The sequence below is a fragment of the Coregonus clupeaformis genome, unplaced genomic scaffold, assembly GCF_020615455.1.
Source record: "Coregonus clupeaformis isolate EN_2021a unplaced genomic scaffold, ASM2061545v1 scaf0537, whole genome shotgun sequence".
Classification (NCBI taxonomy): domain Eukaryota; kingdom Metazoa; phylum Chordata; class Actinopteri; order Salmoniformes; family Salmonidae; genus Coregonus; species Coregonus clupeaformis.
In genome coordinates this window covers 194377-210704 of record NW_025533992.1, presented here as the reverse complement: position 1 = coordinate 210704, position 16328 = coordinate 194377, and the positions used below count along the sequence as shown (strand labels likewise).

The 16328-nt window shown below is 43.3% G+C and overlaps 1 pseudogene; it reads right to left on the bottom strand.

Annotated features, from left to right (window-relative positions):
- Positions 1-2739: 2739 nt before the first annotated feature.
- The window catches only part of LOC123485028, a 207751-nt pseudogene continuing 194162 nt past the window's right edge, over positions 2740-16328 (bottom strand).

Genomic DNA, 16328 nt, shown 5'->3' with positions numbered 1-16328 from the left:
CTCGCGATCTCGCTGGGTGAGTCTCTTCTCCCGGAGAGACACGACAGTGTGTTATAGCACAGTGATCTGCTGGGTAGCAGGGTGAGTCTCTTCTCCCGGAGAGACAGACAGACAGTGTGTTATAGCACAGTGATCTCGCTGGGTGGCAGGGTGAGTCTCTTCTCCCGGAGAGACAGACAGACAGTGTGTTATAGTACAGTGATCTCCCTGGGTGGCAGGGTGAGTCTCTTCTCCCGGAGAGACAGACAGACAGTGTGTTATAGCACAGTGATCTCGCTGGGTGAGTCTCTTCTCCCGGAGAGACAGACAGACAGTGTGTTATTGCACAGTGATCTCGCTGGGTGTCTCTTCTCCCGGAGGGACACAGACAGTGTGTTATAGCACAGTGATCTCGCTGGGTGAGTCTCTTCTCCCGGAGAGACAGACAGACAGTGTGTTATAGCACAGTGATCTCGCTGGGTGAGTCTCTTCTCCCGGAGAGACAGACAGACAGTGTGTTATAGCACAGTGATCTCGCTGGGTAGCAGGGTGAGTCTCTTCTCCCGGAGAGACAGGCAGACAGTGTGTTATAGCACAGTGATCTCGCTGGGTGGCAGGGTGAGTCTCTTCTCCCGGAGAGACGGCAGACAGTGTGTTATAGCGCAGTGATCTCGCTGGGTGGCAGGGTGAGTCTCTTCTCCCGGAGAGACAGCATGTTCTCCACGTGCACGGCAATCCCTACCAGCTCCAACCCTACACACACACACACACGCACACACACACACACACACACACACACACCAGGGCACACACACACACACGCACACAAACACATGCATAACATGACATAGTTACAATGTGTGTGTGTGTAGGTGTGTATACATGTGTCCATGTGTGTGTGTGTGTTTACGGTGTGTGTGTGTTGATGTGTCTGTGTTCCTGTCCAACTGTATCTGGGTACCATGTGTCTGTGTTCCTTCCACTGTATCTGGGTACCATGTGTCTGTGTTCCTGTCCCTGTATCTGGGTACCATGTGTCTGTGTTCCTGTCCAGCTGTATCTGTGACATGTGTCTGTGTTCCTGTCCAGCTGTATCTGTTACCATGTGTCTGTGTTCCTGTCCACTGTATCTGGGTGACCATGTGTCTGTGTTCCTGTCCACTGTATCTGGGTGACCATGTGTCTGTGTTCCTGTCCAGCTGTATCTGGGTGACCATGTGTCTGTGTTCCTGTCCAGCTGTATCTGGGTGACCATGTGTCTGTGTTCCTGTCCAGCTGTATCTGGGTGACCATGTGTGTTCCTGTCCAGCTGTATCTGGGTGACCATGTGTCTGTGTTCCTGTCCACTGTATCTGGGTGACCTGTTCTTGTTCCTGTCCAGCTTATCTGGGTGACCATGTGTCTGTGTTCCTGTCCAGCTGTATCTGGGTGACCATGTGTCTGTGTTCCTGTCCAGCTGTATCTGGGTGACCATGTGTCTGTGTTCCTGTCCAGCTGTATCTGGGTGACCATGTGTCTGTGTTCCTGTCCAGCTGTATCTGGGTGACCATGTGTCTGTGTTCCTGTCCAGCTGTATCTGGGTGACCATGTGTCTGTGTTCCTGTCCAGCTGTATCTGTGTGACCATGTGTCTGTGTTCCTGTCCAGCTGTATCTGTGTGACCATGTGTCTGTGTTCCTGTCCAGCTGTATCTGGGTGACCATGTGTCTGTGTTCCTGTCCATTATCTGGGTGACCATGTGTCTGTGTTCCTGTCCAGCTGTATCTGTTACCATTGTCTGTGTTCCTGTCCACTGTATCTGTGTGACCATGTGTCTGTGTTCCTGTCCAGCTGTATCTGTTGACCATGTGTCTGTGTTCCTGTCCAGCTGTATCTGGGTGACCATGTGTCTGTGTTCCTGTCCAGCTGTATCTGGGTGACCATGTGTCTGTGTTCCTGTCCAGCTGTATCTGGGTGACCATGTGTCTGTGTTCCTGTCCAGCTGTATCTGGGTGACCATGTGTCTGTGTTCCTGTCCAGCTTATCTGGGTACCATGTGTCTGTGTTCCTGTCCAGCTGTATCAGGGTACCATGTTCTGTGTTCCTGTCCAGCTGTATCTGGGTGACCATGTGTCTGTGTTCCTGTCCAGCTGTATCTGGGTGACCATGTGTCTGTGTTCCTGTCCAGCTGTATCTGGGTGACCATGTGTCTGTGTTCCTGTCCAGCTGTATCTGGGTGACCATGTGTCTGTGTTCCTGTCCAGCTGTATCTGGGTGACCATGTGTCTGTGTTCCTGTCCAGCTGTATCTGGGTACCATGTGTCTGTGTTCCTGACCACTTATCTGGTGACCATGTGTGTGTTCCTGTCCAGCTGTATCTGTGTGACCGTGTTTGTACCTGGTCCAGCTGTATCTGTGTACTCTGTGAGTGGTCAGGTCTCCAGAGTGAGTCTACGTCGGGAGTAACTGGCCCCGGCCGAGGGCCTCTGGGTGCGGGTGGCTCACTCCGCCAACCACTGTCTGCAGCTCCTGCACCACAGGGACCAACTTACGTTACTACTATTATCTGCACCAGGGGGGTGAGCAAGTGTGGGCGGGACTTAGTGGGCGGAGTGGGCGGGACTTGGTGAGCAGAGTGGGTGGGACTTAGTGAGCGCTGGGCGGGACTTAGTGAGCAGAGTGGGCGGACTTGTGGTAGAGTGGCGGACTTAGTGAGTGGTGGGCGGGACTTGTGGCGTGTGGCTGGGACTTTAGCGGTTTGCGCATTTGTTGAGTGGGCGGCTTAGTGAGCAGAGTGGGCGGGACTTAGTGAGCAGGGTGGGTGGACTTGTGAGTGGTGTGGGTGGACTTTTAGGAGTGGGCGGGACTTGTGAGCTGAGTGGGTGGGACTTGTGAGCTGCGTGGGCGGGACTTGTGAGCGGGTGGTGGGACTTGTGAGCAGTGTGGGCGGGACTTTGAGTGAGTGGGCGGGACTTAGTGAGCAGAGTGGGTGGGACTTGTGACAGCGTGGTCGGACTTTGTTGTGGTTGCTTAGTGATGTTGCGGGTCTTACGTGAGTGTCCTTGTTGAGAAAGTGCAGTCCATCTTGATTGACAGCCAGGATACAGGGAGCGTGGATGGAGCCACTGCTGCTAGACTTGATGTAGAAGAGGAGGAGCCACACATGGAGAACGCACTGACCAGACCTGGAGGGAAGGTCACACAGTCAGGAGGAAAACACTACAACACCAACAGGATGTGGACTGACCAGACCTGGAGGGAAGGTCACACAGTCAGGAGGAAAACACTACAACACCAACAGGATGTGGACTGACCAGACCTGGAGGGAAGGTCACACAGTCAGGGAAAACACTACAACACCAACAGGATGTGGACTGACCAGACCTGGAGGGAAGGTCAGACACAGTCAGGAGGAAAACACTACAACACCAACAGGATGTGGACTGACCAGACCTGGAGGGAAGGTCAGACACAGTCAGGAGGAAAACACTACAACACCAACAGGATGTGGACTGACCAGACCTGGAGGAAGGTCAGACACAGTCAGGAGGAAAACACTACAACACCAACAGGATGTGGACTGACCAGACCTGGAGGGAAGGTCAGACACAGTCAGGAGGAAAACACTACAACACCAACAGGATGTGGACTGACCAGACCTGGAGGGAAGGTCAGACACAGTCAGGAGGAAAACACTACAACACCAACAGGATGTGGACTGACCAGACCTGGAGGAAGGTCACACAGTCAGGAGGAAAACACTACAACACCAACAGGATGTGGACTGACCAGACCTGGAGGGAAGGTCAGACACAGTCAGGAGGAAAACACTACAACACCAACAGGATGTGGACTGACCAGACCTGGAGGAAGGTCACACAGTCAGGAGGAAAACACTACAACACCAACAGGATGTGGACTGACCAGACCTGGAGGGAAGGTCAGACACAGTCAGGAGGAAAACACTACAACACCAACAGGATGTGGACTGACCGCCTGGAGGAAGGTCAGACACAGTCAGGAGGAAAACACTACAACACCAACAGGATGTGGACTGACCAGACCTGGAGGGAAGGTCACACAGTCAGGAGGAAAACACTACAACACCAACAGGATGTGGACTGACCAGACCTGGAGGGAAGGTCAACACAGTCAGGAGGAAAACACTACAACACCAACAGGATGTGGACTGACCAGACCTGGAGGGAAGGTCAGACACAGTCAGGAGGAAAACACTACAACACCAACAGGATGTGGACTGACCAGACCTGGAGGGAAGGTCACACAGTCAGGAGGAAAACACTACAACACCAACAGGATGTGGACTGACCAGACCTGGAGGAAGGTCACACAGTCAGGAGGAAAACACTACAACACCAACAGGATGTGGACTGACCAGACCTGGAGGAAGGGTCAGACACAGTCAGGAGGAAAACACTACAACACCAACAGGATGTGGACTGACCAGACCTGGAGGGAAGGTCAGACACAGTCAGGAGGAAAACACTACAACACCAACAGGATGTGGACTGACCAGACCTGGAGGAAGGTCACACAGTCAGGAGGAAAACACTACAACACCAACAGGATGTGGACTGACCAGACCTGGAGGGAAGGTCACACAGTCAGGAGGAAAACACTACAACACCAACAGGATGTGGACTGACCAGACCTGGAGGGAAGGTCAGACACAGTCAGGAGGAAAACACTACAACACCAACAGGATGTGGACTGACCAGACCTGGAGGGAAGGTCACACAGTCAGGAGGAAAACACTACAACACCAACAGGATGTGGACTGACCAGACCTGGAGGGAAGGTCAGACACAGTCAGGAGGAAAACACTACAACACCAACAGGATGTGGACTGACCAGACCTGGAGGGGGAAGGTCACACAGTCAGGAGGAAAACACTACAACACCAACAGGATGTGGACTGACCAGACCTGGAGGGAAGGTCAGACACAGTCAGGAGGAAAACACTACAACACCAACAGGATGTGGACTGACCAGACCTGGAGGGAAGGTCACACAGTCAGGAGGAAAACACTACAACACCAACAGGATGTGGACTGACCAGACCTGGAGGGAAGGTCACACAGTCAGGAGGAAAACACTACAACACCAACAGGATGTGGACTGACCAGACCTGGAGGGAAGGTCAGACACAGTCAGGAGGAAAACACTACAACACCAACAGGATGTGGACTGACCAGACCTGGAGGGAAGGTCAGACACAGTCAGGAGGAAACACTACAACACCAACAGGATGTGGACTGACCAGACCTGGAGGGAAGGTCAGACACACAGTCAGGAGGAAAACACTACAACACCAACAGGATGTGGACTGACCAGACCTGGAGGGAAGGTCAGACACAGTCAGGAGGAAAACACTACAACACCAACAGGATGTGGACTGACCAGACCTGGAGAGAAGGTCAGCACAGTCAGGAGGAAAACACTACAACACCAACAGGATGTGGACTGACCAGACCTGGAGGAAAGGTCACACAGTCAGGAGGAAAACACTACAACACCAACAGGATGTGGACTGACCAGACCTGGAGGGACGGTCAGACACAGTCAGGAGGAAAACACTACAACACCAACAGGATGTGGACTGACCAGACCTGGAGGGAAGGTCAGCACAGTCAGGGGAAAACACTACAACACCAACAGGATGTGGACTGACCAGACCTGGAGGAAGGTCAGACACAGTCAGGAGGAAAACACTACAACACCAACAGGATGTGGACTGACCAGACCTGGAGGGAAGGTCAGACACAGTCAGGAGGAAAACACTACAACACCAACAGGATGTGGACTGACCAGACCTGGAGGGAAGGTCAGACAGTCAGGAGGAAAACACTACAACACCAACAGGATGTGGACTGACCAGACCTGGAGGGAAGGTCAGACACAGTCAGGAGGAAAACACTACAACACCAACAGGATGTGGACTGACCAGACCTGGAGGGAAGGTCAGACACAGTCAGGAGGAAAACACTACAACACCAACAGGATGTGGACTGACCAGACCTGGAGGAAGGTCAGCACAGTCAGGAGGAAAACACTACAACACCAACAGGATGTGGACTGACCAGACCTGGAGGGAAGGTCCGACACAGTCAGGAGGAAAACACTACAACACCAACAGGATGTGGACTGACCAGACCTGGAGGGAAGGTCAGACACAGTCAGGAGGAAAACACTACAACACCAACAGGATGTGGACTGACCAGACCTGGAGGAAGGTCAGACACAGTCAGGAGAAAAACACTACAACACCAACAGGATGTGGACTGACCAGACCTGGAGGGAAGGTCACACAGTCAGGAGCCCTTGCTCCCAGGATCACAGCACAACACCAACAGGATGTGGACTGACCAGACCTGGAGGGAAGGTCACACAGTCAGGAGGAAAACACTACAACACCAACAGGATGTGGACTGACCAGACCTGGAGGGAGGTCACACAGTCAGGAGGAAAACACTACAACACCAACAGGATGTGGACTGACCAGACCTGGAGGGAAGGTCACACAGTCAGAGGAAAACACTACAACACCAACAGGATGTGGGACTGACCAGACCTGGAGGGAAGGTCACACAGTCAGGAGGAAAACACTACAACACCAACAGGATGTGGACTGACCAGACCTGGAGGGGAAGGTCAGACACAGTCAGGAGGAAAACACTACAACACCAACAGGATGTGGACTGACCAGACCTGGAGGGAAGGTCACACAGTCAGGAGGAAAACACTCAACACCACAGGATGTGGACTGACCAGACCTGGAGGGAGGTCAGACACAGTCAGGAGGAAAACACTACAACACCAACAGGATGTGGACTGACCAGACCTGGAGGGAAGGTCACACAGTCAGGAGGAAAACACTACAACACCAACAGGATGTGGACCGACCAGACCTGGAGGAAGGTCAGACAGTCAGGAGGAAAACACTACAACACCAACAGGATGTGGACTGACCAGACCTGGAGGGAAGGTCAGACACAGTCAGAGCCAGGAGGAAAACACTACAACACCAACAGGATGTGGACTGACCAGACCTGGAGGGAAGGTCACACAGTCAGGAGGAAAACACTACAACACCAACAGGATGTGGACTGACCAGACCTGGAGGGAAGGTCAGACACACTCAGGAGGAAAACACTACAACACCAACAGGATGTGGACACCTCCTAGTAGTAGTAGTAGTAGGACACTACATGGCCAACAGTATGTGGACACCTGCTAGTAGTAGTAGTAGTAGTAGTAGTAGTAGTAGTAGCAGTAGTTGTCGTAGTGGCTACACTACATGGCCAATAGGATGTGGATACCTGCTTGTCGAACATTTCATTCCAAAATCAGGGGCATTAATATGGAGTTGGTCCCCCCTTTGCTGCTATAACAGCCTCCACTCTTCTGGGAAGGCTTTCCACTAGATGTTGGAAAAGTGCTGGGGGGGACTTGCTTCCGTTCAGCCACAAGAGCATTAGTGAGGTCGGGCACTGATGTTGGGCGATTAGTCTCTGCGTTCCAATTCATCCCAAAGGTGTTCGAAGGGGTTGAGGTCAGGGCTCTGTGCAGGCCAGTAAAGTTCTTCCACACCGATCTCTACAAACCATTTCTGTATGGACCTCGCTTTGTGCACCGGGGCATTGTCATGCTGAAACAGGAAAGGTCCTTCCCCAAACTGTTGCCACAAAGTTGGAAGCACATAATCGTCTAGGAATGTCATTGTATGCTGTAGCGTTAAGATTTCCCTTCACTGGAACTAAGGGGCCTAGCCCAAACCATGAAAAACAGCCCCAGACCATTATTCCTCCTCCACCAAACTTTACAGTTGGCACTATGCATTGCGGCAGGTAGTGTTCTCCTGGAATCTGCCAAACCCAGATTCGTACGTCACCAGATGGTGAAGAGTGATTCATCACTCCAGAGAACGCATTTCCACTGCTCCAGCCGACGCTTGGCATTGCGCATGGTGATCTTAGGCTTGTGTGTGGCTGCTCGGCCATGGAAACCCATTTCATGGATCTCCCGACGAACAGTTCTTGTGCTGACATTTCTTCCAGAGACAGTTTGGAACTCAGTAGTGAGTGTTGCAACCGAGGACAAACAATTTTTACGCGCTTCAGCACTCGCCGGTCCCGTTCTGTGAGCTTGTGTGGCCGACCACTTCGCGGCTGAGCCGTTGTTGCTCCTAGACGTTTCCACGTCACAATAACAGCACTTACAGTTGACCGGGGCAGCTCTAGCAGGGCAGAAATTTGACAAACTGACTTGTTGGAAAGGTGGCATCCTGTGACGGTGCCACGTTGAAAGTCACTGAGCTCTTCAGTAAGGCCATTATATTGCTAATGTTTGTCTATGGAGATTGCATGGCGGTGTGCTCGATTTGATACACCTGTCAGCAGCGGGTGTGGCTGAAATAGAATCCAGTCATTTGAAGGGGGTGTCCACACACTGCTGTATATGTATTGTATGTGATCCAGTCATTTGAAGGGCTGTATATGTATTGTCTGTGCTAGATGTGTGTCTGTGTCCTACCCAGGAACTGAGCTCTGGCCAGGTGCGGGCTGAGGGTCTGGACCTGCTGCATGTGCTGTGTAACCATGGTGACCCATGCCTGGGGGCTGCTTCCCCGAACAGGGGGGGGATGTACTCTGACAACTCATGGCTGAGAGGGGGAGGGGGGGGGGAGAGAGAGAGAGAGAGAGAGAGAGAGAGAGAGAGAGAGAGAGAGAGAGAGAGAGAGACAGAGAGAAGAGGAGAGAGAGAGCAGAGAGAAAGAGAGACAGAGAGAGAGAGAGAGAGAGAGAGAGAGAGAGAGAGAGAGAGAGAGAGAGAGAGAGGAGAAACTTTTCTCAGTTATAGGCTTTTACATTCATTGACATGATGGAGAGATGATTTAGAGATGATGGAGTGATTACATAGAGATGATGGAGAGAATACATAGAGATGATGGAGGGATTACATAGAGATGATGGAGTGATTACATAGAGATGATGGAAAGATTACAGAGATGATGGAGAGATTACATAAAGATGATGGAGAGATTACATAGAGATGACATAGAGATGATGGAGAGGATTACATAGAGATGATGGAGAGATTACATAGAGATGATGGTGCGATTACATAGAGATGATGGAGATTTTACATAGAGATGATGGAGAGATTACATAGAGATGATGGAGAGATTACATAGAGATGATGGTGGATTACATAGAGATTATGGAGATTTTACAGAGATGATGGAGAGATTACATAGAGATGACAGAGATTTTACATAGAGATGATGGAGAGATTACAGAGATGATGGAGAGATTACATGAGATGACGGAGTGATTACATAGAGATGATGGTGAGATTACATGGAGATGATGGATATTTTACATAGAGATGATGGAGAGATTACATAGAGATGATGGAGAGATTACATAGAGATGATGGTGCGATTACATAGAGATGATGGTGAGATTACATAGAGATGATGGAGAGATTACATAGAGATGATGGTGAGATTACATAGAGATGATGGATATTTTACATAGCGATGATGGAGAGATTACATAGATATGATGGAGTGATGACATAGAGATGATAGAGAGATGACATAGAGATGATGGAGAGATTACATAGAGATGATGGAGAGATTACATAGAGATGATGGAGAGATTACATAAAGATGATGGAGAGATTACATAGAGATGATGGAGAGATGACATAGAGATGATGGAGAGATTACATAGAGATGATGGAGGGATTACATAGAGATGATGGAGAGATTACATAGAGATGATGGAGAGATTACATAGAGATGATGGAGAGATTACATAGAGATGATGGAGAGATTACATATATATGATGGAGAGATTACATAAAGATGATGGAGAGATTACATAGAGATGACATAGAGATGATGGAGAGATTACATAGAGATGATGGAGAGATTACATAGAGATGATGGAGAGATTACATAGAGATGATGGAGAGATTACATAGAGATGACGTAGATATGTGTTCTTACATGCTTGGTATGAATGTGATGTCCTTGGCTCTGTGTTGTAGAGCTGATAGTTTAGAGATCTGGAGGAACTGCTGTTCAGAGACTTTACCTCTGGGCAGGATGTTCATCAGGGCCCTTACGGTAGTCTGGAAGCACCTGTTATAAAGCGCCGTAACACAGAGCTGACTGTTATACCTGCTTGTAATGCATCATGGTGTTGTTATACCTGTCTATAATGCATCATGATGTTATACCTGGCTATAATGCATCATGATGTTATACCTGGTTATATTGCATCATGATGTTATACCCGGCTATAATGCATCATGGTGTTATACCTGGCTAAAATGCATCACGATGTTATACCTGGCTATAATGCATCATTTTACATTTACAACATTTAGCAGACGCGCTTATCCAGAGCGACTTACAAATTGGTGCATTCAACTTATGATAGCAAGTGGGACAACCACCTTTAAAAATATATATATAAAAAAAAAGATATATGGGGGGAAGAAGGATTACTTTATACTATTCCAGGTATTCCTTAAAGAGGTATGGTTTCAAGTGTCATGATGTTATGATGTTATACCTGGTTATAATGCATCATAGTGTTGTTATACCTGGTTATAATACATCATCGTGTTGTTATAATGCATCATAGTGTTGTTATACCTGGTTATAATGCATCATAGTGTTGTTATACCTGGTTAGAATGTATAATAGTGTTGTTATACCTGGTTATAATGCATAATCGTTTTGTTATACCTGGTTATAATGCATCATAGTGTTGTTATACCTGGTTATAATGCATCATAGTGTTGTTATACATGGTTATAATGCATCATAGTGTTATACCTGGTTAAATTGCATCATAGTGTTTTTATACCTAGTTATAATACATCATAGTGTTGTTATACCTGGTTATAATACATCATAGTGTTGTTATACCTGGTTATAATGCATTATAGTGTTGTTATACATGGTTATAATGCATCATAGTGTTGTTATACATGGTTATAATACATCATAGTGTTTTTATACCTGGTTATAATACATCATAGTGTTTTTATACCTGGTTATAATACATCATAGTGTTGTTATACCTGGTTATAATACATCATAGTGTTGTTATACCTGGTTATAATGCATAATAGTTTTGTTATACCTGGTTATAATGCATCATAGTGTTGTTATACCTGGTTATAATGCATCATAGTGTTTTTATACCTGGTTATAATACATCATAGTGTTTTTATACCTGGTTATAATACATCAAAGTGTTGTTATACCTGGTTATAATACATCATAGTGTTGTTATACCTGGTTATAATGCATCATAGTGTTTTTATACCTGGTTATAATGCATCATCGTGTTGTAATACCTGGTTAGAATACATCATCGAGTTGTTATACCTGGTTAGAATACATCATTGTGTTGTTATACCTGGTTAGAATGCATCATAGTGTTGTTATACCTGGTTAGAATGCATAATTGTGTTGTTATACCTGGTTATAATACATCAGTGTTGTTATACCTGGTTAGAATGTATCATGGTGTTGTTACACCTGGTTATAATGAATCATAGTGTTTTTATACCTGGTTATAATGCATCATAGTGTTATACCTGGTTAGAATACATCATCGAGTTGTTATACCTGGTTAGAATACATCATCGTGTTGTTATACCTGGTTAGAATGCATCATAGTGTTGTTATACCTGGTTAGAATGCATAATCGTGTTGTTATACCTGGTTATAATACATCAGTTGTTATACCTGGTTAGAATGTATCATGGTGTTGTTACACCTGGTTATAATGAATCATAGTGTTTTTATACCTGGTTATAATGCATAATAGTGTTAATATAATACATCATAGTGTTGTTATACCTGGTTATAATGCATCATAGTGTTATACCTGGTTAGAATGTATCATAGTGTTGTTATACCTGGTTAGAATGTACCATAGTGTTGTTATACCTGGTTATAATACATCATCGTGTTGTTACAATACATCATCGTGTTGTTATACCTGGTTAGAATGCATCATAGTGTTGTTATACCTGGTTATAATGCATCATCGTGTTGTTAAACCTGGTTATAATGCATAATAGTTTTGTTATACCTGGTTATAATGCATCATAGTGTTTTTATACATGGTTATAATACATAATCATGTTGTTATACCTGGTTATAATGCATCATAGTTTTGTTAAACCTGATTATTATGCATCATTGTGTTGTTATACCTGGCTAAAATGCATCATAGTGTTGTTATACCTGCTTATAATGCATCATAGTGTTGTTATACCTGGTTTTAATACATCATAGTGTTGTTATACTTGGTTATAATGCATCATTGTGTTGTTATACCTGGTTAGAATGCATCATAGTGTTGTTATACCTGGTTAGAATGCATCATTGTGTTGTTATACCTGGTTATAATACATCATCGTGTTGTTATACCTGGTTATAATACATCATCGTGTTGTTATACCTGGTTATAATACATCATAGTGTTGTTATACCTGGTTATAATACATCATAGGGTTGTTATACCTGGTTATAATACATCATAGTGTTGTTATACCTGGTTATAATGCATCATCGTGTTTTTATACCTGGTTATAAACATAATCATGTTGTTATACCTGATTATAAAAAATCATAGTGTTTTTATACCTGGTTATAATACATAATCATGTTGTTATACCTGGTTATAATTTATCATAGTGTTATACCTGGTTATAATGCATAATAGTTTTGTTATACCTGATTATTGTGCATCATTGTGTTGTTATACCTGGCTAAAATGCATCAAAGTGTTGTTATACCTATTTATAATGCATCATAGTGTTGTTATACCTGGTTATAATACATCATAGTGTTGTTATACCTGGTTATAATGCATCATCGTGTTGTTATACCTGGTTATAATACATCATCATGTTGTTATAATGCATCACAGTGTTGTTATACCTGGTTATAATGCATCATAGTGTTGTTATACCTGGTTATAATACATCATTGTGTTGTTATACCTGGTTATAATACATCATAGTGTTGTTATACCTGGTTATAATACATCATAGGGTTGTTATACCTGGTTATAATACATCATCGTGTTGTTATACCTGGTTATAATGCATCATCGGGTTGTTATACCTGGTTAGAATGCATCATAGTGTTGTTATACCTGGTTATAATGCATCATGGTGTTGTTATACCTGGTTATAATGCATCATAGTGTTGTTATACCTGGTTATAATGCATTATCGTAGTTGTTATACCTGGTTAGAATGCATCATCGTGTTTTTATACCTGGTTATAATACATAATCATGTTGTTATACCTGATTATAATGCATCATAGTGTTTTTATACCTGGTTATAATACATAATCATGTTGTTATACCTGGTTATAATGCATCATAGTGTTGTTATACCTGGTTATAATGCATCATCGTGTTGTTATACCTGGTTATAATACATAATCGTGTTGTTATACCTGGTTAGAATGCATCATAGTGTTGTTATACCTGGTTATAATGCATCATGGTGTTGTTATACCTGGTTATAATGCATCATAGTGTTGTTATACCTGGTTATAATGCATTATCGTGTTGTTATACCTGATTATAATGCATCTTAGTGTTGTTATAATGCATCATAGTGTTTTTATACCTGGTTATAATGCATCATAGTGTTGTTATACCTGGTTATAATACATCATCGTGTTGTTATACCTGGTTAGAATGCATCATAGTGTTGTTATACCTGGTTAGAATGCATAATTGTGTTGTTATACCTGGTTATAATACATCAGTGTTGTTATACCTGGTTAGAATGTATCATGGTGTTGTTACACCTGGTTATAATGAATCATAGTGTTTTTATACCTGGTTATAATGCATCATAGTGTTATACCTGGTTAGGAATACATCATCGAGTTGTTATACCTGGTTAGAATACATCATCGTGTTGTTATACCTGGTTAGAATGCATCATAGTGTTGTTATACCTGGTTAGAATGCATAATCGTGTTGTTATACCTGGTTATAATACATCAGTTGTTATACCTGGTTAGAATGTATCATGGTGTTGTTACACCTGGTTATAATGAATCATAGTGTTTTTATACCTGGTTATAATGCATAATAGTGTTAATATAATACATCATAGTGTTGTTATACCTGGTTATAATGCATCATAGTGTTATACCTGGTTAGAATGTATCATAGTGTTGTTATACCTGGTTAGAATGTACCATAGTGTTGTTATACCTGGTTATAATACATCATCGTGTTGTTACAATACATCATCGTGTTGTTATACCGGGTTAGAATGCATCATAGTGTTGTTATACCTGGTTATAATGCATCATAGTGTTGTTAAACCTGGTTATAATGCATAATAGTTTTGTTATACCTGGTTATAATGCATCATAGTGTTTTTATACATGGTTATAATACATAATCATGTTGTTATACCTGGTTATAGTGCATCATAGTTTTGTTATACCTGATTATTATGCATCATTGTGTTGTTATACCTGGCTAAAATGCATCATAGTGTTGTTATACCTGCTTATAATGCATCATAGTGTTGTTATACCTGGTTTTAATACATCATAGTGTTGTTATACTTGGTTATAATGCATCATTGTGTTGTTATACCTGGTTAGAATGCATCATAGTGTTGTTATACCTGGTTAGAATGCATCATTGTGTTGTTATACCTGGTTATAATACATCATCGTGGTTGTTATACCTGGTTATAATACATCATCGTGTTGTTATACCTGGTTATAATACATCATAGTGTTGTTATACCTGGTTATAATACATCATAGGGTTGTTATACCTGGTTATAATACATCATAGTGTTGTTATACCTGGTTATAATGCATCATCGTGTTTTTTATACCTGGTTATAATACATAATCATGTTGTTATACCTGATTATAAAAAATCATAGTGTTTTTATACCTGGTTATAATACATAATCATGTTGTTATACCTGGTTATAATGCATCATAGTGTTATACCTGGTTATAATGCATAATAGTTTTATTATACCTGATTATTATGCATCATTGTGTTGTTATACCTGGCTAAAATGCATCAAAGTGTTGTTATACCTATTTATAATGCATCATAGTGTTGTTATACCTGGTTATAATACATCATAGTGTTGTTATACCTGGTTATAATGCATCATCGTGTTGTTATACCTGGTTATAATACATCATCATGTTGTTATAATGCATCACAGTGTTGTTATACCTGGTTATAATGCATCATAGTGTTGTTATACCTGGTTATAATACATCATTGTGTTGTTATACCTGGTTATAATACATCATAGTGTTGTTATACCTGGTTATAATACATCATAGGGTTGTTATACCTGGTTATAATACATCATAGTGTTGTTATACCTGGTTATAATGCATCATCGGGTTGTTATACCTGGTTAGAATGCATGACAGTGTTGTTATACCTGGTTAGAATGCATCATCGTGTTTTTATACCTGGTTATAATACATAATCATGTTGTTATACCTGATTATAATGCATCATAGTGTTTTTATACCTGGTTATAATACATAATCATGTTGTTATACCTGGTTATAATGCATCATAGTGTTGTTATACCTGGTTATAATGCATCATCGTGTTGTTATACCTGGTTATAATACATAATCGTTTTGTTATACCTGGTTATAATGCATCATGGTGTTGTTATACCTGGTTATAATGCATCATAGTGTTGTTATACCTGGTTATAATGCATTATCGTGTTGTTATACCTGATTATAATGCATCATAGTGTTGTTATAATGCATCATAGTGTTTTTTATACCTGGTTATAATGCATCATAGTGTTGTTATACCTGGTTATAATACATCATCGTGTTGTTATACCTGGTTAGAATGCATCATAGTGTTGTTATACCTGGTTAGAATGCATCATAGTGTTGTTATACCTGGTTATAATGCATCATCGTGTTGTTATACCTGGTTATAATGCATCATAGTGTTGTTATACCTGGTTATAATGTATCATCGTGTTGTTATACCTGGTTAGAATACATCATCGTGTTGTTATACCTGGTTAGAATACATCATCGTGTTGTTATACCTGGTTAGAATACATCATCGTGTTGTTATACCTGGTTAGAATGCATCATAGTGTTGTTATACCTGGTTAGAATGCATCATAGTGTTTTTATACCTGCTTATAATGCATCATAGTGTTGTTATACCTGGTTATAATGCATCATAGTGTTGTTATACCTGGTTATAATACATCATCGTGTTGTTATACCTGGTTATAATGCATCATCGTGTT